This window comes from Oncorhynchus gorbuscha, linkage group LG01 (genome assembly GCF_021184085.1).
Source record: "Oncorhynchus gorbuscha isolate QuinsamMale2020 ecotype Even-year linkage group LG01, OgorEven_v1.0, whole genome shotgun sequence".
Lineage (NCBI taxonomy): Eukaryota > Metazoa > Chordata > Actinopteri > Salmoniformes > Salmonidae > Oncorhynchus > Oncorhynchus gorbuscha.
This window is the reverse complement of record NC_060173.1, coordinates 11,846,450-11,873,949: the sequence shown is the minus strand read 5'-3', so window position 1 is coordinate 11,873,949 and position 27,500 is coordinate 11,846,450. Positions and strand designations below refer to the sequence as shown.

Sequence of the window (27,500 nt, the reverse complement as noted above, 5' to 3'; positions counted from 1 at the left end):
TACTACAGAGAGAGAGACAGGGCAGAGAACACAGAGACACTCACAAACCAGACTATAACACTAACCAGACTATAACACCAACCAGACTATTGTCACGAATATTACCGAAGGTGACTCCCCTTCTTGTTCGGGTGGCGCTCGGCGGTCGTCGTCGCCGGTCTACTAGCAGGGATTCCTGCTTCAACTAGAACTCTACCTGGCCACCGTTCGGCCGGCTCCCTCGGACGAGGAGAGCGTGTGTGTCCTCATCACATGCCTTACGGGTAGAGCTCTTGAGTGGGCCAATGCGGTCTGGAACGGGCCCGACTCAGCAAAGGGCAATTACCTGGAGAGGTTGTTCCATCTCAGACAGGGGACTAGGAGCGCGCAGGACTTCGCGCTGAGGTTCCGGACCTTGGCCGCTGGAGCAGGGTGGAACAAAAGGGCCCTGATAGACCATTACAGGTGTAGCCTGAGAGAGGACGTCCGCAGGGAGCTGGCTTGTCGGGACACTACACTTAGCCTGGATGGACTGATAGAACTGTCGATCCGGTTGGACCATCTGCTAGCTGCTCGCGGACGTTCTGAAAGGGTCCTGTCAGTTCTACCTCCTGACCCTCCTGCTCCTATCCCGATGGAGCTAGGAGGGACCGCGTCTAGGGAGATCGGAGGAGGAAGCTCCTCCTGTACCAGTTGTGGCCGGAGAGGACACACGTCTGGTCGGTGCTGGAGGAATTCATCTGGGAATCGAGAAGGCAGACAGAATACTCCTCGGTCACCCCAGGTGAGTAAGCACCACACTCTCCCAGAGTTTCCTGTTGGTCACATGTTCTTATTAATTTGTTTCCTTAATTATTCTCCTTCTCTCCAGCATAAGGCACTGGTAGATTCAGGCGCAGCTGGAAACTTTATAGATCGCGGACTCGCTCAAAGGTTGAGGATTCCGTTAGTAAAAGTAGAACCCCCTTTTCCCATGCACTCTTTAGATAGTCGACCATTAGGGTCAGGGCTGGTGAGGAAAGCCACAATTTCGTTGGAGATGATTACGCAGGGGAATCACAAGGAGCGAATTAGTTTGTTCCTTAACGATTCACCGGTGTTTCCGGTGGTGCTGGGGATTCCCTGGCTAGCTATTCATAATCCTACGATTTCGTGGAAACAGGGAACTCTCCAGGGGTGGTCTGATGAGTTTTCAGGCAGTTTCCATGTCACCTGTCTCCCCGAGTTTCTTTTTTGTGAAGAAAAAGGATGGTGGTTTCTAAATTCCATCACGGTGGGTTTTAGTTACCCCCTACCTCTCATTGCTACGGCAGTGGAATCATTTCACGGAGCGCAGTTCTTCACGAAACTGGATCTCAGGAGTGCGTATAATCTGGTGCGTATTCGGGAGGGAGATGAGTGGAAAACTGCATTTAGCACTACTTCTGGCCATTATGAGTACCTCGTCATGCCATACGGTTTAAAAAATGCTCCAGCTATATTTCAATCCTTTGTGGATGAGATTCTCAGAGACCTGCACGGACAGGGTGTAGTGGTGTATATTGACAATATTTTGATCTACCCCACTACTCGCACTGTGCATGTGTCTCTGGTGCGCAAGGTTCTTAGATGACTACTGGAGCCTGTATGTGAAGGCGGAGAAATGTGAGTTTTCCAAACGATCAGTTTCCTTCCTGGGTTATCGCATTTCCAGCTCCGGGTTGGTAATGGAGGGTGACCGCGTAAAGGCCGTGCGTAATTGGCCGACTCCGGTAAAGGAGGTGCAGCGGTTCTTGGGGTTTGCCAATTACTACCGGAGGTTTATCCGGGGTTTTGGTCAGGTAGCTGCCCCTATTACCTCACTGCTGAAGGGGGGGCCGGTGCGTTTGCAGTGGTCAGCAGAGGCGGACGGAGCTTTTAATAGGTTGAAGGCGATGTTCACTGAGGCGCCGGTGTTGGCGCATCCGGACCCTTCTTTGGCGTTTATAGTAGAGGTGGACGCATCCGAGGCTGGGGTTGGAGCGGTGCTCTCACAGCATTCGGGTGCGCCACCGAAGCTCCGCCCCTGTGCCTTTTTTTCGAAGGAACTCGGGCCAGCGGAGCGGAATTATGATGTGGAGCATAGGGAGTTGTTGGCTATGGTTAAGGTCCTGAAGGTGTGGAGAAACTGGCTTGAGGGGGCTAAGCACACTTTCCTTATCTGGACTGATTTCCGTAACCTGGAGTATATCCAATCAGCTAGGAGACTGAATCTTCGTCAGGCAAGGTGGGCCATGTATTTCACCAGATTTCGTTTTACTATCTCGTATAGACCAGGTTCCCTCAACACTAAGGCTGACGCACTGTCAAGACTCTATGACACTGAGGACAGGTCCATCGATCCTACTCCCATCATTCCGGCAGCTAAGCTGGTGGCACCAGTAGTATGGGATGTGGACGCGGACATAGAGCGGGCGCTAAGGGAGGAACCTGCGCCTCCACAGTGTCCGGAGGGTCGTAGGTACGTGCCGCTCGCTGTTCGTGATCAATTGATTCGATGGGCTCATTGTCTACCCTCGTCGGGTCACCCAGGTATTTTTAGGACAGTGCGAGGTCTTCAGAGGAAGTACTGGTGGCCCACTTTGGTGAGGGATGTGCGATTCTATGTCTCCTCCTGTTCGGTGTGCGCCCAGAGTAAGGCTCCTCGACACCTGCCACGAGGTAAATAACAACCTCTTCCCGTTCCACAACGGCCGTGGACCCATCTATCGGTGGATTTTCTTACTGACCTTCCCCCCTCTCAGGGTAACACAACGATCCTGGTCGTTGTGGATCGGTTCTCTAAGTCCTGCCGTCTTATCCCATTGCCCGGTCTCCCTATGGCCCTACAGACTGCGGAAGCTCTTTTCACCCATGTCTTCCGGCACTACGGGGTGCCCGAGGATATCGTTTCTGATCGGGGCCCCCAGTTTATCTCCCGTGTATGGAGGGCATTTATGGAACGTCTGGGGGTCTCAGTCAGCCTGACCTCAGGGTATCACCCGGAGAGTAATGGGCAGGTGGAGAGAGTGAACCAGGAGGTGGGTAGGTTTCTGCGGTCGTATTGCCAGGACCGGCCAGGGGAGTGGGCGAGATATATTCCCTGGGCCGAAATGGCCCAAAACTCACTAAGCCACTCCTCTACCAACATGTCACCATTTGAGTGCGTGTTGAGGTACCAGCCTGTCCTGGCACCATGGCATCAGAGCCAGACTGAGGCTCCTGCGGTGGAGGAGTGGGTGCAGCGCTCTAAGGAGACCTGGAGGGCTGTCCAAGAGTCATTACGCCAAGCGAGTGTAAGGCAGAAGAAGAGCGCTGACCGTCACCGCAGTGAGGCCCCCGTGTTTGCACCTGGGGACAGGGTCTGGCTCTCGACCCGAAACCTGCCCCTCCGCTTGCCCTGCCGGAAGCTGGGTCCACAGTGTATAGGGCCATTTAAAGTCCCGAGGAGAATAAACGAGGTTTGTTATCGATTATTACTTCCTTCGTATTATCGTATTAACCCCTCGTTTCATGTGTCTCTTCTCATGCCAGTGGTAGCTGGTCCCATGCTGGAAGGTGAGGTTCCGGAGGTTCCTCCACCCCCTCTGGACATCGAGGGGTCCCCGGCGTACACGATACGAGCTATTCTGTCATTGAGACGCCGGGTGAGGGGCTTGCAGTACCTCGTTGACTGGGAGGGGTACGGTCCGGAGGAGAGGTGCTGGGTTCCGGTGGGGGATATTCTAGATCCATCTATGTTGAGAGAGTTGCAGGAGCTGCGCATCAGGGGGGGGGGGGGGGGTACTGTCACAAATATTACCAAAGGTGACTCCCCTTCTTGTTCGGGTGGCGCCCGGCGGTCGTCGTCGCCGGTCTACTAGCTATCACCGATCCGTTGTTCTGTGTTCCTTTGGTTTTGTCTGATTGGTAGCACCTGTTTCTTGTTTGGTTGTTAGGGTGGGGTTGTATAAGTTTGTTCAGCCCGCTTCTGTTTCGTGCGGGCTTGTTCGTCTGTTCTGTGTTAGAGTGTATGTTGTTTGCATTTTCGGGTTTCGCGCTGTCCGTTATTATTTCTGATCATTTGTTTTCCTACTTTTGTTCATGTATTTTTTCCCTGGACATTAAAGCGTGTTTTTCCCACATCCTTTTGCTCTCTGCGCCTGACTCCACACCTCTTCACACATTTATCGTAACAACTATAAAACTAACCAGACTATAACACGAACCAGACTATAACACCAACCAGACTATAAAACTAACCAGACTATAAAACTAACCAGACTATTACACTAACCAGACTATAACACCAACCAGACTATAACACCAACCAGACTATAAAACTAACCAGACTATAACACTAACCAGACTATAACACCAACCAGACTATAAAACTAACCAGACTATAAAACTAACCAGACTATAAAACTAAACAGACTATAAAACTAACCAGACTATAAAACTAACCAGACTATAACACTAACCAGACTATAACACCAACCAGACTATAAAACTAACCAGACTATAACACTAACCAGACTATAACACCAACCAGACTATAAAACTAACCAGACTATAAAACTAACCAGACTATAAAACTAACCAGACTATAACACCAACCAGTCTATAAAACTAACCAGACTATAAAACTAACCAGACTATAACACTAACTAGACTATAACCAGACTATAACACTAACCAGACTATAACACTAACTAGACTATAAAACTAACCAGACTATAACACTAACCAGACTATAACACTAACTAGACTATAACACCAACCAGACTATAACACTAACCAGACTATAACACTCACTAGACTATAACCAGACTATAACACTAACCAGACTATAACACTAACCAGACTATAACACTAACTAGACTATAACCAGACTATAAAACTAACCAGGCTATAACACCAACCAGACTATAAAACTAACCAGACTATAACACAAACCAGACTATAACACTAACTAGACTATAACCAGACTATAACACTAACCAGACTATAACACTAACCAGACTATAACACTAACTAGACTATAACCAGACTATAAAACTAACCAGACTATAAAACCAGCCAGACTATAAAACTAACCAGACTATAACACAAACCAGACTATAACACTAACTAGACTATAACCAGACTATAACACTAACCAGACTATAACACTAACCAGACTATAACACTAACTAGACTATAACCAGACTATAACACTAACCAGACAATAATACTAACCAGACTATAACACTAACCAGTCTATAACACCAACCAGACTATAACACTAACACACTAACTAGACTATAACCAGACTATAACACTGACCAGACTATAACACTAACCAGACTATAACCAGACTATAACACTAACTAGACTATAACACTAACTAGACTATAACCAGACTATAACACTAACTAGACTATAACACTAACTAGACTATAACCAGACTATAACACTAACCAGACTATAACCAGACTATAACACCAACCAGACTATAATGTTAACAAGACTATAACACCAACTAGACTATAACATTAACCAGACCATAGCACTAACCAGACTATAACACCAACCAGACTATAACACTAACTAGACTATAACACTAACCAGACTATAACACTAACCAGACTATAACACCAACTAGACTATAACCAGACTATAACACTAACCAGACTAGACTATAACACTAACTAGACTATAACCAGACTATAACACCAACCAGACTATAACACTAACTAGACTATAACCAGATTATAACACTAACCAGACTATAACACCAACCGGACTATAACACTAACCAGACTATAACACTAACCAGACTATAACACCAACCAGACTACAACACCAACCAGACTATAATACCAACCAGACTATAACCAGATAATAACACTAACCAGACTATAACACTAACTAGACTATAACCAGACTATAACACCAACCAGACTATAACAAACAATAACACTAACCAGACTATAACACTAACTAGACTATAACAAACAATAACACTAACCAGACTATAACACTAACCAGACTATAACACTAACTAGACTATAACACCAACCAGACTATAACTCCAACCAGACTATAACACTAACTAGACTATAACCAGACGATAACACTAACCAGACTATAACACTAACTAGACTATAACCAGACTATAACACTAACCAGACTATAACACTAACTAGACTATAACCAGACTATAAAACTAACCAGACTATAACACTAACCAGACTATAACACCAACCAGACTATAACACCAACCAGACTATAACTAGACAATAACACTAACCAGACTATAACACTAACCAGACTATAACACTAACTAGACTATAACCAGACTATAACACTAACCAGACTATAACACTAACCAGACTATAACACTAACCAGACTATAACACTAACCAGACCAGACTATAACACTAATCAGACTATAACACTAACCAGACTATAACACTAACCAGACCATAACACTAACCAGACTATATATAACACTAACCAGACTATAACACTAACCAGACTATAACACTAACTAGACTATAACACTAACCAGACTATAACACTAACCAGACTATAACACTAACCAGAATATAACACTAACCAGACTATAACACTAACCAGACTATAACACTAACCAGTCTATAACACCAACCAGACTATAACACTAACCAGACTATAACACCAACCAGACTATAACACTAACCAGACTATAACACTAACTAGACTATAACACTAACTAGACTATAACCAGACTATAATACTAACCAGACTATAACACTAACTAGACTATAACCAGACTATAACAGCAACCAGACTATAATACTAACCAGACTATAACACTAACTAGACTATAACCAGACTATAATACTAACCAGACTATAACACTAACTAGACTATAACCAGACTATAACACTAACCAGCCTATAACCAGACTATAACCAGACTATAACACTAACCAGTATGGTGTCACAGTTGACACTGTGGAAATGACCTGCGTGAATACAGAGGACACACATTTGAGTATGAGAAGTTAGATATCCTGGAGACGTTAGGCTACTTTCAGATTACATTAACATTGCTTTTGAAAGGATGACCTTGATTTCCAAAGCAGATTGAGATTTACATTGAGAGATGCAGTAGCAATATAAAGTACCATGAGACCTAATGAAAAGCTCTACATAAATGCAATCCTTTACATTCATTAGCATATTGTGATACCAAAGTGACCACATTCAAATGTTATTGTAGTTGTGCCAAGTCTGTCAATGTATAAAAAAGTCAGTTATTGAAGCTGTAGCCACACATCATACCCTGCTTGTTATCAAAACACATATTGACTTTGGTTGGGAAAGAGCTCATCTTAACTGTTAAGAGTTTCATGATGAAAGACGTTCTCTGATCAGTGGCCACTTTGATCACTACCAGAAGCTATCGAGTGTTTTTACTGAGCAGTTACATACAGCCTAATATAGACTATTAGTAGGTAAATAAACTCATGTAATTATGCTAATATTGGTGGATATATTCAGAGTTGTGGCGCCTGCACTGAAGTAATCCTCTCTTCTGAGGTCTCATGGAGAGGGCCAGACTATTCAGGAAGTGATATTAATTTAAAATATATAACTTCTAGTTTTGAGTTTATTGAGAAGTAATTGAAAATAAATCCCTTTACATTTTTTATTGTATACATTTTTAGTTTACTTCCTGAATTGACTGCCTTCAATTCAAATGGAGACCCATTCTACCCTCCACTTTCCCACAAGTCTGTTTCTGTAAAGATTAGTTGCCTGCCTGCCTGCCTGCCTGCCTGCCTGCCTGCCTGCCTGCCTGCCTGCCTGCCTGCCTGCCTGCCTGCCTGCCTGCCTGCCTGCCTGCCTGCCTGCCTGCCTGCCTGCCTGCCTGCCTGCCTGCCTGCCTGCCTGCCTGCCTGCCTGCCTGCCTGCCTGCCTGCCTGCCTGCCTGCCTGCCTGCCTGCCTGCCTGCCTGCCTGCCTGCCTGCCTGCCTGCCTGCCTGCCTGCCTGCCTGCCTGCCTGCCTGCCTGCCTGCCTGCCTGCCTGCCTGCCTGCCTGCCTGCCTGCCTGCCTGCCTGCCTGCCTGCCTGCCTGCCTGCCTGCCTGCCTGCCTGCCTGCCTGCCTGCCTGCCTGCCTGCCTGCCTGCCTGCCTGCCTGCCTGCCTGCCTGCCTGCCTGCCTGCCTGCCTGCCTGCCGCTTGCACTAATGTAACGTACATTTAAACTCTCTGTAGATCATTGAAAATAGAAGGATATGACATCTCGACCATCACTTTTAAAAATGCATTACACCCATGCAATACGGAAGGCTACAGTACAGACAACATGGAGCAGTACTGTAGGAACATACCAAATAACCCAGTTAGCCTTGTTTTTACCAAACCGTCAGGGGTGTTGAGGGGAACCAATGATAAAACACGCCAGGGGTGTTGAGGGGAACCAATGATAAAACACGCCAGGGGTGTTAAGGGGAACCAATGATAAAACACGTCAGGGGTGTTAAGGGGAACCGATGATAAAACACGTCAGGGGTGTTGAGGGGAACCAATGATAAAACACGCCAGGGGTGTTAAGGGGAACCAATGATAAAACACGTCAGGGGTGTTGAGGGGAACCAATGATAAAACACGTCGTGGGTGTTAAGGGGAACCAATGATAAAACACGTCAGGGGTGTTGAGGGGAACCAATGATAAAACACGTCAGGGGTGTTGAGGGGAACCAATGATAAAACACGCCAGGGGTGTTGAGGGGAACCAATGATAAAACACGCCAGGGGTGTTGAGGGGAACCAATGATAAAACACGCCAGGGGTGTTAAGGGGAACCAATGATAAAACACGTCAGGGGTGTTAAGGGGAACCAATGATAAAACACGCCAGGGGTGTTAAGGGGAACCAATGATAAAACACGCCAGGGGTGTTGAGGGGAACCAATGATAAAACACGTCAGGGGTGTTGAGGGGAACCAATGATAAAACACGTCAGGGGTGTTGAGGGGAACCAAGTGTGAAATGACCTCTCCACAAGGCCTTTATTAGAGCAGTTACAACCACAGACCCCTCCTGTCTGTGTGTGATTGTATATGTGTGTGTGTGTGCGTATGTGTGTATGTGTTTGTGTATATATATGTGTTTGTGTGTGTGTATATATGTGCTTGTGTATGTGTGTGTATATATGTGTGTGTGTTTGTGTGTATGTGTTGTCATGACGTTGGCCTGGGGGGTAGGTTTATGACAGCCATAAATACCTCTTCCCCCCTTTTTCCTCTCTCTACCCTACTGAGGTGTCATTTGCAAAACCCCTGGTTAACATAGAGATTCTGGGAACATTAGAAGGTGGGGGGAAATTAACTATATTCTGGTAATCCGACCAATTGAACACATGCGGTGGTACTTAATGAATATGATGTCAGTTCGGTTGTCATCTGAGAAGTTCTCATCAATGATAAGATGACAAACTCTACAGTGGAAAGTCTACACATCAGAGTTATCAGATTCACATGGAATTGTTGTTCAATGTAAATGTTTGAATATGAAATGATTTGTGATGGGATGAAATATGATTTTAGCTTTTAAAATGAGAGATTTGGATTTTCATAAGATAGGGCTGCTCAATCAGTGGCCCGCCCCTGCGAAAACTTTTCAAACACGCCCTCCTCTCCCCTTCCTATATAAGCCCTTGACAACAATATAACTTCCTGTTCCGAGGATGTAGAACGACGGTCCTATGTCAGAATGGTTCAGATAATAACTACAGAACGAAGCCAACATCAGCATGAGCTTTGGTGGCGAATGGTATGGACTTTGAACTCTTATTCACTACAGAAGTGATACCTCCTAGCCGTTGAGTTAGCAACAGCAGCTGCAAACGAGGGTTAGGAAGGAACAGACAGAGTATCCCGTCTAGCACACAATGACGTTACTACAATGTATCCAATTGACAACCAGAGACATTCTTCAAAGGACTTGGTTGGGCAACACAGCCTTCCATCTACCACCAACTTAGAGTAAATATTTATTGCATTTTCCTTTTCCAAATGGGCGGTAATTTAGAATGCATCAGATACTGTATTTACGATAGCACAGCTTCTCACATTTACATTTACATTTAAGTCATTTAGCAGACGCTCTTATCCAGAGCGACTTACAAATTGGTGCATTCACCTTATGACATCCAGTGGAACAGCCACTTTGCAATAGTGCATCTAAATATTTTAAGGGGGGTGAGAAGGATTACTTTATCCTATCCTAGGTATTCCTTAAAGAGGTGGGGTTTCAGGTGTCTCCGGAAGGTGGTGATTGACTCCGCTGTCCTGGCGTCGTGAGGGAGTTTGTTCCACCATTGGGGAGCCAGAGCAGCGAACAGTTTTGACTGGGCTGAGCGGGAACTGTACTTCCTCAGTGGTAGGGAGGCGAGCAGGCCAGAGGTGGATGAACGCAGTGCCCTTGTTTGGGTGTAGGGCCTGATCAGAGCCTGGAGGTACTGAGGTGCCGTTCCCCTCACAGCTCCGTAGGCAAGCACCATGGTCTTGTAGCGGATGCGAGCTTCAACTGGAAGGCAGTGGAGAGAGCGGCGGAGGAGCGGGGTGACGTGAGAGAACTTGGGAAGGTTGAACACTAGACGGGCTGCGGCGTTCTGGATGAGTTGTAGGGGTTTAATGGCACAGGCAGGGAGCCCAGCCAACAGCGAGTTGCAGTAATCCAGACGGGAGATGACAAGTGCCTGGATTAGGACCTGCGCCGCTTCCTGTGTGAGGCAGGGTCGTACTCTGCGGATGTTGTAGAGCATGAACCTACAGGAACGGGCCACCGCCTTGATGTTAGTTGAGAACGACAGGGTGTTGTCCAGGATCACGCCAAGGTTCTTAGCGCTCTGGGAGGAGGACACAATGGAGTTGTCAACCGTGATGGCGAGATCATGGAACGGGCAGTCCTTCCCGGGAGGAAGAGCAGCTCCGTCTTGCCGAAGTTCAGCTTGAGGTGGTGATCCGTCATCCACACTGATATGTCTGCCAGACATGCAGAGATGCGATTCGCCACCTGGTCATCAGAAGGGGGAAAGGAGAAGATTAATTGTGTGTCGTCTGCATAGCAATGATAGGAGAGACCATGTGAGGTTATGACAGAGCCAAGTGACTTGGTGTATAGCGAGAATAGGAGAGGGCCTAGAACAGAGCCCTGGGGGACACCAGTGGTGAGAGCGCGTGGTGAGGAGACAGATTCTCGCCACGCCACCTGGTAGGAGCGACCTGTCAGGTAGGACGCAATCCAAGCGTGGGCCGTGCCGGAGATGCCCAACTCGGAGAGGGTGGAGAGGAGGATCTGATGGTTCACAGTATCGAAGGCAGCCGATAGGTCTAGAAGGATGAGAGCAGAGGAGAGAGAGTTAGCTTTAGCGGTGCGGAGCGCCTCCGTGATACAGAGAAGAGCAGTCTCAGTTGAATGACTAGTCTTGAAACCTGACTGATTTGGATCAAGAAGGTCATTCTGAGAGAGATAGCGGGAGAGCTGACCAAGGACGGCACGTTCAAGAGTTTTGGAGAGAAAAGAAAGAAGGGATACTGGTCTGTAGTTGTTGACATCGGAGGGATCGAGTGTAGGTTTTTTCAGAAGGGGTGCAACTCTCGCTCTCTTGAAGACGGAAGGGACGTAGCCAGCGGTCAGGGATAAGTTGATGAGCGAGGTGAGGTAAGGGAGAAGGTCTCCGGAAATGGTCTGGAGAAGAGAGGAGGGGATAGGGTCGAGCGGGCAGGTTGTTGGGCGGCCGGCCGTCACAAGACGCGAGATTTCATCTGGAGAGAGAGGGGAGAAAGAGGTCAGATGTGTCCCTCAGTTATCCCACTCTTTCACTCAAACCCAGCCCTTTTCCTTTGTGTAACAAGCTGTCATATCTGTTCCCGCCCGCTAGGGAAATTTTCCTTTATGATGTAATTTGTAATCAAGTTATGATTTAATTATGTGTATGTGTAATTCTGTCTGATTAGTTAGGTATTTAGTAAATAAATAATTAAACCCAATTTTGTATTGCTGATTCAAATTGTTAGCCAGGGTTATTTCAGATAACCAAGAATTTACATCTTTCAGATGAGACTGAATTAACATTTACATTTAAGTCATTTAGCAGACGCTCTTATCCAGAGCGACTTACAAATTGGTGCATTCACCTTATGACATCCAGTGGGACAGTCACTTAACAATAGAGCATCTAAAACTTAGGGGGGGGTGGGGTGAGAGGGATTACTTAACCTATCCTAGGTATTCCTTAAAGAGGTGGGGTTTCAGGTGTCTCCGGAAGGTGGTGATTGACTCCGCTGTATTAAGATGACGATTGATATTGACTGCTATTGATGTAAAATATTACTAGGTCTTTAAGAGTTTATTCGGAAGATAGCAGCTCTATATGTAACGGCTTTCTTCCGTCGAAGGACAGGAGGACCAAAATGCAGCGTGGTTAGAGTTCATGTTTTTTTTATAAGAAAAACTAAAACTAAACATGAACACAAATACAAAATAACAAACGTGGCAAAACTGAAACAGTCCTATCTGGTGCAGAGAACACAAAGACAGGAAACAGTCCTATCTGGTGCAGAGAACACAAAGACAGGAAACAGTCCTATCTGGTGCAGAGAACACAAAGACAGGAAACAGTCCTATCTGGTGCAGAGAACACAAAGACAGGAAACAGTCCTATCTGGTGCAGAGAACACAAAGACAGGAAACAACCACCCACAAAACTGAAACAGTCCTATCTGGTGCAGAGAACACAAAGACAGGAAACAGTCCTATCTGGTGCAGAGAACACAAAGACAGGAAACAGTCCTATCTGGTGCAGAAAACACAAAGACAGGAAACAGTCCTATCTGGTGCAGAGAACACAAAGACAGGAAACAATCACCCACAAAACCAACACAAAAACCGGCTACCTAAATATGGTTCCCAATCAATGACTAACACCTGCCTCTGATTGAGAACCATATCAGGCCAAACATAGAAATAGACAAACTAGACATACAACATTGAATGCCCACCCAGCTCACGTCCTGACCAACACTAAAACAAGGGAAAACACACAAGAACTATGGTCAGAACGTGACACTATAAATATTATTTTGTGGTGTCCCGACTCTCTAGTTAATTACATTTACATGATTAGCTCAATCAGGTGATATTAATAACGGAGAAATGATTTTATAGAATAGCATGTCATATCACTTAATCCGGCATAGCCAAAGACACGACAGTGTATGTCTGTAAATGTTTTTGTGTGTATGTGTGTAAATGTGTTTGTGTGTATATGTGCATGTGTATATATGTTTGTGTGTGTGTGTGTATGTGTGTAAATGTGTGTGTGTGTATGTGTATATATGTTTGTGTGTGTGTGTGTGTGTGTGTGTGTGTGTGTGTGTGTGTGTGTGTGTGTGTGTGTGTGTGTGTGTGTGTGTGTGTGTGTGTGTGTGTGTGTGTGTGTGTGTGTGTGTGTGTGTGTGTGTGTGTGTGTGTGTGTGTGTGTGTGTGTGTGTGTGTGTGTGTGTGTGTGTGTGTGTGTGTGTGTGTGTGTGTGTGTGTGTAAATGTGTTTGTGTGTATATGTATATATGTTTGTGTGTGTGTAAATGTGTTTGTGTATATATATTTGTGTGTGTGTGTGTAAATGTGTATGTGTATATATGTTTGTGTGTGTGTGTGTGTGTGTGTGTGTGTGTGTGTGTGTGTGTGTGTGTGTGTGTGTGTGTGTGTGTGTGTGTGTGTGTGTGTGTGTGTGTGTGTGTGTGTGTGTGTGTGTGTGTGTGTGTGTGTAAATGTGTATGTGTATATATATTTGTGTGTGTGTGTGTAAATGTGTATGTGTATATATGTTTGTGCGTGTGTGTGTGTGTGTGTGTGTGTGTGTGTGTGTGTGTGTGTGTGTGTGTGTGTGTGTGTGTGTGTGTGTGTGTGTGTGTGTGTGTGTGTGTGTGTGTGTGTGTGTGTGTGTGTGTATATATGTAAATGTGTTTGTGTGTATGTATATATATGTTTGTGTGTGTGAGTGTGTACATGTGTTTGTGTATATATGTTTGTGTGTGTGTGTGTGTGTGTGTGTGTGTGTGTGTGTGTGTGTGTGTGTGTGTGTGTGTGTGTGTGTGTGTGTGTGTGTGTGTGTGTGTGTGTGTGTGTGTGTGTGTGTGTGTGTGTGTGTGTGTGTGTGTGTGTGTGTGTGTGTGTAAATGTCTTTGTGTGTATGTGTATATATGTTTGTGTGTGTGTGTGTGTATATGTGTATGTGTGTGTGTGTATATATGTAAATGTGTTTGTGTGTATGTGTATATATGTTTGAGTGTGTGTGTGTGTACATGTGTTTGTGTATATATATGTGTGTGTGTGTGTGTGTGTGTGTGTGTGTGTGTGTGTGTGTGTGTGTGTGTGTGTGTGTGTGTGTGTGTGTGTGTGTGTGTGTGTGTGTGTGTGTGTGTGTATGTAAATGTCTTTGTGTGTATGTGTATATATGTTTGTGTGTGTGTGTGTGTAAATGTGTAAATGTGTTTGTGTGTATATATATGTGTGTGTGTGTGTGTGTGTGTGTGTGTGTGTGTGTGTGTGTGTGTGTGTGTGTGTGTGTGTGTGTGTGTGTGTGTGTGTGTGTGTGTGTGTGTGTGTGTGTGTGTGTGTGTGTGTGTGTGTGTGTGTGTAAATGTGTTTGTGTATATATATTTGCGTGTATATGTTTGTTTGTGGGTGTGTGTGTGTATGTATATATGGTTGTGTGTGTGTGTATGTATGTAAATGTGTTTGTGTGTATGTGTATATATGTTTGTGTGTGTGTGTGTATATGTTTGTGTGTATGTGTATGTATATATGGTTGTGTGTGTGTGTGTATGTGTGTAAATGTGCTTGTGTGTATGTGTATATATGTTTGTGTGTGTGTGTGTGTATGTGTGTATGTGTATATATATTTGTGTGTGTATATGTTTGTTTGTGGGTGTGTATATGTGTATGTGTATATATGTTTGTGTGTGTGTGGATAAGAAGGGTCTGCAGGGTGGAGGATAGCGGGTGGGAGGGGAGAAGAAATAAAGGTTTCATTCCCTCCGTGATATCTGTGGGTTGGCTGGTTCCACCTGTCAGACATATCACCCGCTTTGGAAGGAAGGGGATGAGGGGGATCACAGACCAAAGGCTGGAAGACACCACCAGAAAACTCCTCAGATCTTTAAATCGACTGTCTCTGAAACTAGGACTGTATCAACGTAAAGGACTATATAGGGAATAGAGAGCTATGACACCCTCAAACGTAAAGGACTATATAGGGAATAGAGAGCTATGACACCCTCAAACATAGAGAACTATATAGGGAATAGAGAGCTATGACACCCTCAAACATAGAGAACTATATAGGGAATAGAGAGCTATGACACCCTCAAACATAGAGAACTATATAGGGAATAGAGAGCTATGACACCCTCAAACATAGAGAACTATATAGGGAATAGAGAGCTATGACACCCTCAAACATAGAGAACTATATAGGGAATAGAGAGCTATGACACCCTCAAACATAGAGAACTATATAGGGAATTCAGAGCTATGACACCCTCAAACATGGAGAACTATATAGGGAATAGAGAGCTATGACACCCTCAAACATAGATAACTATATAGGGAATAGAGAGATATGACACCCTCAAACATAGAGAACTATATAGGGAATAGAGAGCTATAACACCCTCAAACATAGAGAACTATATAGGGAATAGAGAGCTATAACACCTTCCCCCTCACTGATATGAAAGGGGATATGAAAGACAATGGGATGAAAGGATTTACGGCTGAATAGATATCAAATAAGGCAAATAAAAACATCATCCAACCAGATCTTATAACTACTACTAATGGGGTATTGTTGTCATCATCCAACCAGATATTATAACTACTACTAATGGGGTATTGTTTGTCATCATCCAACCAGAGATATTATAACTACTACTAATGGGGTATTGTTTGTCCTCATCCAACCAGAGATATTATAACTACTACTAATGGGGTATTGTTTGTCATCATCCAACCAGAGATATTATAACTACTACTAATGGGGTATTGTTGTCATCATCCAACCAGAGATATTATAACTACTACTAATGGGGTATTGTTTGTCATCATCCAACCAGAGATATTATAACTACTACTAATGGGGTATTGTTTGTCCTCATCCAACCAGAGATATTATAACTACTACTAATGGGGTATTGTTTGTCATCATCCAACCAGAGATATTATAACTACTACTAATGGGGTATTGTTGTCATCATCCAACCAGAGATATTATAACTACTACTAATGGGGTATTGTTGTCATCATCCAACCAGAGATATTATAACTACTACTAATGGGGTATTGTTGTCATCATCCAACCAGAGATATTATAACTACTACTAATGGGGTATTGTTGTCATCATCCAACCAGAGATATTATAACTACTACTAATGGGGTATTGTTGTCATCATCCAACCAGAGATATTATAACTACTACTAATGGGGTATTGTTGTCATCATCCAACCAGAGATATTATAACTACTACTAATGGGGTATTGTTGTCATCATCCAACCAGAGATATTATAACTACTACTAATGGGATATTGTTGTCATCATCCAACCAGAGATATTATAACTACTACTAATGGGATATTGTTGTCATCATCCAACCAGAGATATTATAACTACTACTAATGGGGTATTGTTGTCATCATCCAACCAGAGATATTATAACTACTACTAATGGGGTATTGTTTTGTCATCATCCAACCAGAGATATTATAACTACTACTAATGGGGTATTGTTGTCATCATCCAACCAGAGATATTATAACTACTACTAATGGGGTATTGTTGTCATCATCCAACCAGAGATATTATAACTACTACTAATGGGATATTGTTGTCATCATCCAACCAGAGATATTATAACTACTACTAATGGGGTATTGTTGTCATCATCCAACCAGAGATATTATAACTACTACTAATGGGGTATTGTTTTGTCATCATCCAACCAGAGATATTATAACTACTACTAATGGGGTATTGTTGTCATCATCCAACCAGAGATATTATAACTACTACTAATGGGGTATTGTTGTCATCATCCAACCAGAGATATTATAACTACTACTAATGGGGTATTGTTGTCATCATCCAACCAGAGATATTATAACTACTACTAATGGGATATTGTTTTGTCATCATCCAACCAGAGATATTATAACTACTACTAATGGGGTATTGTTGTCATCATCCAACCAGAGATATTATAACTACTACTAATGGGATATTCTTGTCATCATCCAATCAGAGATATTATAACTACTACTAATGGGGTATTGTTGTCATCATCCAACCAGAGATATTATAACTACTACTAATGGGGTATTGTTGTCATCATCCAACCAGAGATCTTATAACTACTACTAATGGGGTATTGTTGTCATCATCCAACCAGAGATCTTATAACTACTACTAATGGGGTATTGTTGTCATCATCCAACCAGAGATATTATAACTACTACTAATGGGGTATTGTTGTCATCATCCAACCAGAGATCTTATAACTACTACTAATGGGATATTGTTGTCATCATCCAACCAGAGATATTATAACTACTACTAATGGGGTATTGTTGTCATCATCCAACCAGAGATCTTATAACTACTACTAATGGGGTATTGTTGTCATCATCCAACCAGAGATATTATAACTACTACTAATGGGGTATTGTTGTCATCATCCAACCAGAGATATTATAACTACTACTAATGGGGTATTGTTGTCATCATCCAACCAGAGATATTATAACTACTACTAATGGGGTATTGAGATATGTCATCATCCAACCAGAGATATTATAACTACTACTAATGGGGTATTGTTGTCATCATCCAACCAGAGATATTATAACTACTACTAATGGGGTATTGTTGTCATCATCCAACCAGAGATATTATAACTACTACTAATGGGGTATTGTTGTCATCATCCAACCAGAGATATTATAACTACTACTAATGGGGTATTGTTGTCATCATCCAACCAGAGATATTATAACTACTACTAATGGGATATTGTTGTCATCATCCAACCAGAGATATTATAACTACTACTAATGGGGTATTGTTGTCATCATCCAACCAGAGATATTATAACTACTACTAATGGGATATTGTTGTCATCATCCAACCAGAGATATTATAACTACTACTAATAGGGTATTGTTTGTCATCATCCAACCAGAGATATTATAACTACTACTAATGGGGTATTGTTGTCATCATCCAACCAGAGTTATTATAACTACTACTAATGGGATATTGTTGTCATCATCCAACCAGAGATATTATAACTACTACTAATGGGATATTGTTGTCATCATCCAACCAGAGATATTATAACTACTACTAATGGGGTATTGTTGTCATCATCCAACCAGAGATATTATAACTACTACTAATAGGGTATTGTTTGTCATCATCCAACCAGAGATATTATAACTACTACTAATGGGATATTGTTGTCATCATCCAACCAGAGATATTATAACTACTACTAATAGGGTATTGTTTGTCATCATCCAACCAGAGATAGTATAACTACTACTAATGGGGTATTGTTGTCATCATCCAACCAGAGATATTATAACTACTACTAATGGGATATTGTTGTCATCATCCAACCAGAGATATTATAACTACTACTAATTGGGTATTGTTGTCATCATCCAACCAGAGATATTATAACTACTACTAATGGGATATTGTTGTCATCATCCAACCAGAGATATTATAACTACTACTAATAGGGTATTGTTTGTCATCATCCAACCAGAGATATTATAACTACTACTAATGGGGTATTGTTGTCATCATCTAACCAGAGATATTATAACTACTACTAATGGGATATTGTTGTCATCATCCAACCAGAGATATTATAACTACTACTAATGGGGTATTGTTGTCATCATCCAACCAGAGATATTATAACTACTACTAATAGGGTATTGTTTGTCATCATCCAACCAGAGATATTATAACTACTACTAATGGGGTATTGTTGTCATCATCCAACCAGAGATATTATAACTACTACTAATGGGATATTGTTGTCATCATCCAACCAGAGATATTATAACTACTACTAATGGGGTATTGTTGTCATCATCCAACCAGAGATATTATAACTACTACTAATAGGGTATTGTTTGTCATCATCCAACCAGAGATATTATAACTACTACTAATGGGGTATTGTTGTCATCATCCAACCAGAGATATTATAACTACTACTAATGGGATATTGTTGTCATCATCCAACCAGAGATATTATAACTACTACTAATGGGGTATTGTTGTCATCATCCAACCAGAGATATTATAACTACTACTAATGGGGTATTGTTGTCATCATCCAACCAGAGATATTATAACTACTACTAATGGGGTATTGTTGTCATCATCCAACCAGAGATATTATAACTACTACTAATGGGATATTGTTGTCATCATCCAACCAGAGATATTATAACTACTACTAATGGGGTATTGTTGTCATCATCCAACCAGAGATATTATAACTACTACTAATGGGATATTGTTGTCATCATCCAACCAGAGATATTATAACTACTACTAATGGGGTATTGTTGTCATCATCCAACCAGAGATATTATAACTACTACTAATAGGGTATTGTTTGTCATCATCCAACCAGAGATATTATAACTACTACTAATGGGGTATTGTTGTCATCATCCAACCAGAGATATTATAACTACTACTAATGGGATATTGTTGTCATCATCCAACCAGAGATATTATAACTACTACTAATGGGGTATTGTTGTCATCATCCAACCAGAGATATTATAACTACTACTAATAGGGTATTGTTTGTCATCATCCAACCAGAGATATTATAACTACTACTAATGGGATATTGTTGTCATCATCCAACCAGAGATATTATAACTACTACTAATAGGGTATTGTTTGTCATCATCCAACCAGAGATATTATAACTACTACTAATGGGGTATTGTTGTCATCATCCAACCAGAGATATTATAACTACTACTAATGGGATATTGTTGTCATCATCCAACCAGAGATATTATAACTACTACTAATGGGGTATTGTTGTCATCATCCAACCAGAGATATTATAACTACTACTAATGGGATATTGTTGTCATCATCCAACCAGAGATATTATAACTACTACTAATAGGGTATTGTTTGTCATCATCCAACCAGAGATATTATAACTACTACTAATGGGGTATTGTTGTCATCATCTAACCAGAGATATTATAACTACTACTAATGGGATATTGTTGTCATCATCCAACCAGAGATATTATAACTACTACTAATGGGGTATTGTTGTCATCATCCAACCAGAGATATTATAACTACTACTAATGGGGTATTGTTTGTCATCATCCAACCAGAGATATTATAACTACTACTAATGGGGTATTGTTGTCATCATCCAACCAGAGATATTATAACTACTACTAATGGGGTATTGTTGTCATCATCCAACCAGAGATATTATAACTACTACTAATGGGGTATTGTTTGTCATCATCCAACCAGAGATATTATAACTACTACTAATGGGGTATTGTTTGTCATCATCCAACCAGAGATATTATAACTACTACTAATGGGGTATTGTTTGTCATCATCCAACCAGAGATATTATAACTACTACTAATGGGGTATTGTTGTCATCATCCAACCAGAGATATTATAACTACTACTAATAGGGTATTGTTTGTCATCATCCAACCAGAGATATTATAACTACTACTAATAGGGTATTGTTTGTCATCATCCAACCAGAGATATTATAACTACTACTAATGGGGTATTGTTGTCATCATCCAACCAGAGATATTATAACTACTACTAATGGGGTATTGTTGTCATCATCCAACCAGAGATATTATAACTACTACTAATGGGGTATTGTTGTCATCATCCAACCAGAGATATTATAACTACTACTAATGGGGTATTGTTTGTCATCATCCAACCAGAGATATTATAACTACTACTAATGGGGTATTGTTGTCATCATCCAACCAGAGATATTATAACTACTACTAATGGGGTATTGTTTGTCATCATCCAACCAGAGATATTATAACTACTACTAATGGGGTATTGTTTGTCATCATCCAACCAGAGATATTATAACTACTACTAACAACCAGAGATATTATAACTACTACTAATGGGGTATTGTTGTCATCATCCAACCAGAGATATTATAACTACTACTAATGGGGTATTGTTGTCATCATCCAACCAGAGATATTATAACTACTACTAATGGGGTATTGTTGTCATCATCCAACCAGAGATATTATAACTACTACTAATGGGGTATTGTTGTCATCATCCAACCAGAGATATTATAACTACTACTAATGGGGTATTGTTGTCATCATCCAACCAGAGATATTATAACTACTACTAATGGGGTATTGTTGTCATCATCCAACCAGAGATATTATAACTACTACTAATGGGGTATTGTTGTCATCATCCAACCAGAGATATTATAACTACTACTAATGGGGTATTGTTGTCATCATCCAACCAGAGATATTATAACTACTACTAATGGGGTATTGTTGTCATCATCCAACCAGAGATATTATAACTACTACTAATGGGGTATTGTTGTCATCATCCAACCAGAGATATTATAACTACTACTAATGGGGTATTGTTGTCATCATCCAACCAGAGATATTATAACTACTACTAATGGGGTATTGTTGTCATCATCCAACCAGAGATATTATAACTACTACTAATGGGGTATTGTTGTCATCATCCAACCAGAGATATTATAACTACTACTAATGGGGTATTGTTTGTCATCATCCAACCAGAGATCTTATAACTACTACTAATGGGGTATTGTTGTCATCATCCAACCAGAGATATTATAACTACTACTAATGGGGTATTGTTGTCATCATCCAACCAGAGATATTATAACTACTACTAATAGGCTATTGTTTGTCATCATCCAACCAGAGATATTATAACTACTACTAATAGGGTATTGTTTGTCATCATCCAACCAGAGATATTATAACTACTACTAATGGGGTATTGTTTGTTATCATCGCCTTTTGCCTTTTGGTAGGTTGCCATTGTAAATAAGAATTTGTTCTTAACTGACTTGCCGAGTTAAATAAAGATTAAATAAATATCTAAATAAATAAATAAATAAAATAAAAATAGTTAGAAGCAATAGACACAGCGACTGCTGAGACTAGACTACTGATGGATTCATGATGCAATACGAAAGACAGGAAGTAGTAGGTGGTGTCGATGTAGATTATGGGAGTACACATGCAATAGGAATGTGGAAAATATCTGTAAATGTTAGATGGGAATGTCTCGAAGACATCGAGCAAAAAATTCAACACACAACCTAGCCACCGATACTATGAAAGTGTGTGGTGTGAATGTAGATGACGTCAATGAATGTGCCATAACTGTTGGAATGACTCGAAGACATCTCGCTAAAAATATATACGACAGAAATTAACAAATGATCCCGAAGGCGAGTGAAAGTGTGTGAAGTGTAATGTCTTCCCCATCTCCTTGAGTGGAAAAGACCTGAAGTTAGTGCCTAATTAATGACTATGTGGTGGTAAAGTAGAGATTACCTGTGGCAAAATTAGCAGGCAAAACAGATAGATGTGATTAGTACAGGTTGGATGAAACGCCAGAGTGTGCACACAGACAACCTCTTCCAATTCCAGACACACACACATCCCCCCACACACACACATCCCCCCCGCACACACACACACACACACACACACACACACACACACACACACACACACACACACACACACACACACACACACACACACACACACACACACACACACACACACACACACACACACACACTGGTGTCTAAATCCTTGATAAGGCAACGGGCCCCTTCTTTTGATCCATCACACACACACACCCTCTCGGAGGTCCCTTTCTCTCTTCCCTTTTTCTCTACTTCATTTTCCCGAGGCGAGCTCTCAGCCGGGAGATTGCGGTGTGGCGGCGAGGCAGAGCGGGGATGGTGGCGGCAGGCTGACAGTAAATTAATGACTATGATGGCGTGATTGGGGGGTGCGGGGTGGGGGGCTGCCGCCCACAGCCAGGCTGTGCTGGATGCTGTCATAATATTCGCTGCCTTTGATTACCAGTAATTGAAAAAGCAGTCACAAACGTGTCTGTGGATGGCTGCCAGAGGGAAGGGGCTCCTCTCCTCAGGGAGAAAGAGAGGGAAGGGGCTCCTCTCCTCAGGGAGAAAGAGAGGGAAGGGGCTCCTCTCCTCGGGGAGAAAGAGAGGGAAGGGGCTCCTCTCCTCAGGGAGAAAGAGAGGGAAGGGGCTCCTCTCCTCAGGGAGAAAGAGAGGGAAGGGGCTCCTCTCCTCAGGGAGAAAGAGAGGGAAGGGGCTCCTCTCCTCAGGGAGAAAGAGAGGGAAGGGGCTCCTCTCCTCAGGGAGAAAGAGAGGGAAGGGGCTCCTCTCCTCAGGGAGAAAGAGAGGGAAGGGGCTCCTCTCCTCAGGGAGAAAGAGAGGGAAGGGGCTCCTCTCCTCAGGGAGAAAGAGAGGGAAGGGGCTCCTCTACTCAGGGAGAAAGAGAGGGAAGGGGCTCCTCTCCTCAGGGAGAAAGAGAAGGAAGGGGCTCCTCTCCTCGGGGAGAAAGAGAGGGAAGGGGCTCCTCTCCTCAGGGAGAAAGAGAGGGAAGGGGCTCCTCTCCTTGGGGAGAAAGAGAGGGAAGGGGCTCCCCTCCTCGGGGAGAAAAAGAGGGAAGGGGCTCCTCTCCTCTGGGAGAAAGAGAGGGAAGGAGCTCCTCTCCTCTGGGAGAAAGAGAGGGAAGGGGCTCCTCTCCCCGGGGAGAAAGAGAGGGAAGGGGCTCCTCTCCTCAGGGAGAAAGAGATATCTAATGTTCCTCTCTAGAGTGTCTCTGTTAAGGTACAGGTCATCTAGGAATGATCTTCTCCATCATGAAATATCTAATAACAAGGCTACATCACCAGTTCCCCAGACTAATCCAGAAGAGTTGGTCTAGTCCAGTCTTTGGGCGGTTATAGACCCAATAACTGGACGTAATGTCACGCTCATCTTGGGTTGCTGGGCATGCGGTTTACAGAAATAGAAACATATGCATTGAGGCTAAAGGAACCAGATGGTCATACATTTGTTGAAGCTAGTGAGGTGAAAGGAAATCATCAATGGTCTTTACTGATTGAAACATTTGGCCTATTTTAGACTTTAGACTTCTATGATGTAATGGCAGGATGCGCACATTGTGCTTTATTTTTTATTTATTTTAGGTAATTGTTTTTATTTGCTTTTATTTCCAAAAAGAGCACCCTATCCCATTCCCCCCCAGCCCAACATGTCTCCATCCAACACCCCATATTGTGATTTCTCAGACTGGGGTCATATCAGAAACCTCTCGCTGAGATGAATGAATGAACAAAACCTCATTCTGAAATAGAGGCATTCAGCACCAAACTGTCTTCTTCCTAGAACACATTGTATTGACGTACGGTAAGTGAAGGAATATACGATACGTTACCAAGCATGTAATAAAAACAGAAGCAGGCAGGCTGCAAACACACATTCCTAATAGGATTTGATAATAGAGATGAGGCATAAAGAAGAAAGGCTTAATATGTTATATTTGCGTTGACTCTAATGCCGAGGCAGAGGCGACGAAGTGGATAAGCAAATCTCTTTAGAGAAGAACGGTGTGGAATAACTCAAGCTCAGTGGCTGGAAGGAGCGAGGCATTCAAACAAATTCAAATGAAACAAAAGAGGGGAAATGTAATCATCATACATCACTCAAAGTAAAGCCAGGCTGGTTGCACAGTTTGTCTGGTCCTCAACCATGTGAAAAGAACATTAGTCCAGGACACAGGTGGACGGTGCTACCTTCACTGGGGACGGGCTCATACTAATGACCAGACTCGTTTGTCTGTGTTTTTTGTGTTTATTATTCTCCGGTTTGTCTGTTATCCTGTTTTGGATAATTTCACCCTGTTTGTATTTTGGGTTGTCCGTGTTTATTTTTGTTCACCGGAAAATAAACTACTTATCGCTATTTGCTCTCTGCGCCTGATTCCACCCACCTTGACTAGACGTGACACAGCCAAGTGTGGACATGAGGCCAGGATATCATCCCCTCCTGTCTAATCTGCATTTACAGCAAGTAGAAGATCCAGATGGAAGCAGAGAAAGGGTTTGACTTGGGGACACGGTTTATATTTATGGAAGGAACACCTGATACTTGTTTGTTACTTGCAGAACAGACACCTTCTCAGACAGGTCAAATAAGACAGGACTTAAGGGTGTGAGGTTGCTTCACTTGAGTTATTACCAATGAGATAGTATGAATATTCCCTCATGAAGGTCTCATAGTATTAAGTACATGAACAACATCACTATTGGCAGTGGCTGTGATGTATAACGCTAATCTTAACTTTTGTCTCCGCCGATCCTTGTCACAGATGGGCTGTTGCAGCAGACGACCACACCGGGTTTCAATCCCATTAGCTAAAAACAAGAAGAATCGGCTCCAGTGGGAATGCGATCACCAACACTGGACATTTGAGGAGTGGAAAAACATTACCTGGTCCGACAAATCCTGGTTCCTGTTATGTCATATTGATGGAAGAGTCAGGATTTTGCGTAAGCAGCATGAGTATGGACCCATCCTTCCTGCTGTCAAAGGTACAGGCTGGTACCGCTGGTGTACTGCCGTCAAATCTGCAGTAACTGCGTGATGCCATCGCGTCAGGATGGACCAACATCCCTGTGGAACATTTCCGACTTCTAGAATCTATGCCCCGAAGAATTCAGGATGCTGGGCGTACTACATGGATGTACCTAATAAACTGTCCGGTGAGTGTACATCTTGCTGGTTTTTCCATGCATCGTTTAGACCAGACGGTAGCCAGGGTAGATGAAGGGGGAGGGGTGTGTCTCTTTGTTAACAATATTAAGTCTTGTGTTTTTGCTTGCCTGAGTTAGAATACCTCATGATAAGCTGTAGACGATACTATTTCCCAAGAGAGTTTTTATCTATATTTTTTCGTAGCTGTACTTACCAACCGATGCTGGCACTAAGACCACACTCAACGAGCTGTATAGGGCCAAAAGCAAACAAGAAAATACACTTCCAGATGCGACGCTTCTCGTGGCCGGTGATTTTAATACGAGGAAACGGAAATCCATTTTCCCACAAACTGGAATATGTTCATCCAATAACATTTAGGAGCTTACTACATCAGTCACCAACTTCATTAATAAGTGCATTGACGACGTCGTCCACACAGTGACCGTACGTACATACAGTATCTCAACCAGAAGCCATGGATTACAGGCAACAAAGACACTGGGCTAAAGGTTAGAGCTGCCGCTTTCAAGAAGCGGGACACTAATAAGATGCTTATAAGTAATCCCGCTACAAACTTCGATGAGCCATTAAACAGGCAACGCGCCAATACAAGAGTAAAATCTGTGCATCAAATTTGACAGAGCTTGCAAACTATCATGGATTACAAAGGGAAACCCAGCCGTGAACTTCCCAGTGACGCGAGCCTACCAGACGAGCGAAATGCCTTCTATGCTCATTTCTCGGCAAGCAACACTGAACATGCATGAGAGAACCAGCTGTTCCCGAACGACTGTGTGATCACACTCTCTGTAGCCGATGTAAGTAAGACCTTTAAACATCGTGGATGACAGGAAACGGAGGGCCGAGCACGCCCCCATCCACATCAACAGGGCTGTAGAGAAGCGGGTGGAGAGCTTCAAGTTCCTCTGTGTCCAAATCACGAAGGAATTAACCTGGTCGACACACCAACAAAGTCGTGAAAAAAGGCACGACAAAGCCTCTTCTTGCTCAGGAGGCTGAAAATATTTAGCATGGGCCCTCAGATCCTCAAAAGGTCTACAGATGCACCATTGAAAGCATCCTGACTGGCTGCATCACTCCTTGGTATGGCAACTGCTTGGCATCTGACCGCAAGGCACTACAGAGGGTAGTGCATACGGCCCATTATATCACTGGCACAGAGATTCTTGCCATCCAGATACCAGGAGGTGTCAGAGGGAGGCCCTAAAAATAGTCAAAGACAAGTCCCCACTCTACTACCGCACGGCAAGCAGTAACGATGCACCAAGTCTGGAACCAACAGGACCCTGAACAGATTCTACCAAGCCAAGCCAAAAGATTGCTAAATAGTTCACCAAATAACTACCCGGACTATCTGCATTGACCCTTTTTGCACTAACTGTACCTAGTCACTTCCCCTATATGTACATACTATATATACCTCAATTACCTAGTATCAACGCATGTGGATTCGGTACTGGTACCTGTGTATATAGCTAAGTTATCGTTACTTATTGTGTATTTATTTTTTCATCGTGTATGTTTTTTCTATTCA

The 27,500-nt window shown here is 42.8% G+C and overlaps 1 protein-coding gene across 2 annotated transcripts in view; it reads right to left on the bottom strand.

Moving 5' to 3' along the window:
• The window catches only part of LOC124033136 (PDZ domain-containing RING finger protein 4-like), a 336,543-nt gene that overhangs the window by 33,532 nt on the left and 275,511 nt on the right, over positions 1 to 27,500 (bottom strand). The window lies entirely within an intron of this gene.